We start from the raw sequence: 1,278 nt of genomic DNA, 5'->3' as shown, positions 1-1,278 counted from the left end.
TCATTTCTTCACCAAATCAAAAGCCCATCCAAATCTCAAGATCCAAGAATAGAAAGTGTATAAATAGGAGCTAGTTTGATGTAATTAGGACCTTTTACTTTACTTTTGAATTTGGAATCTTCTTTTGAATTTTGGAGATTTCATTGAGAGCTAGGAACTGAGATTTCTGAGAATTGGGAAGGAGAATTGATCTCTCTTCTTCCTTGTTCTTGCTTGAGCATTTTTACTTTTCTTGTTTGAGTCTTGGGTGTTAAGAATTGAGGAAATTCTGTCTCAATCTCCACTCAAGAGCTCTTTAATTTCTCTTCTGCATAATTGAGTTCAATTACATTCCCTTTACTGCTTCTTCTTCAATTTCTTGTTAATTGCTTTGGGAATTTGGATCTGGGAAGGCAATTGAGATCTAGACTTTGCTATCTAGTCTCTGGAGTCCTGAGATCACATTTTCCTTTTGGTTCTTCTGTGAAATCCCTTTCCATTCTCTGTTTGAATTTTAAGTATTTCTAATTCATCTTCTGCTTTATTACTTGCTGCACTTTAATTTCCATCGTTTAAATTCTGAAATCCCAATCCTCAAATCCCTTTTTCATTCAAGCAATTTATATTTCTTGCACTTTAAGTTACTGCAATTTACATTTCTTGCACTTTAAGTTTCAGTCATTTAATTTCTTGTTCTTTAAGATTCAGTCCTTCTACTTTCAGTTCCTTTTAATTTCTGCAATTCTTCCCTTCTCCCTTTACATTTCCTGTTGTTTATTTACTGTTGGATACAAAACACTCAACCAATACTTGATTCGCTTGACTAAATCAACCACTAAACTAAAATTGCTCAATCCTTCAATCCCTGTGGGATCGACCTCACTCATGTGAGTTATTATTACTTGATGTGACCCAGTACACTTGCCGGTGAGTTTTGTGTCGGATCATTTTCCGCACATCAAGTTTTTGGCGCCGTTGCCGGGGATTGAAATAGATTGACAATGATTAAGTGAAGTGGAGGTCTAGATCAAGCACTTTTTCTTTTTTGTTTCTTTATTTTTCTTTACACACTAACTGTTTGAATTTTTGCTTAAACTAACTAAAAATTCATTCTAGCAATAGATTGAAGTTTCATTGGTTTTCTGGATCTGTGTGTTTCTTATTGTGTGTTTGTATGTCAGGTACAGGAAGAGCTTCCCCTATTCTCTCCGAACTTGACCAAAGAACTCTTCGAAGAATAAGAAGAGCTGAAAGAAGGAAGAACGTCATTGGAGAGGAAGAATCTGAGGAGGAATTCCA

This window comes from Arachis stenosperma, chromosome 9, assembly GCF_014773155.1.
Source record: "Arachis stenosperma cultivar V10309 chromosome 9, arast.V10309.gnm1.PFL2, whole genome shotgun sequence".
Taxonomy (NCBI): domain Eukaryota; kingdom Viridiplantae; phylum Streptophyta; class Magnoliopsida; order Fabales; family Fabaceae; genus Arachis; species Arachis stenosperma.
Note: the sequence above shows the minus strand (reverse complement) of the source record.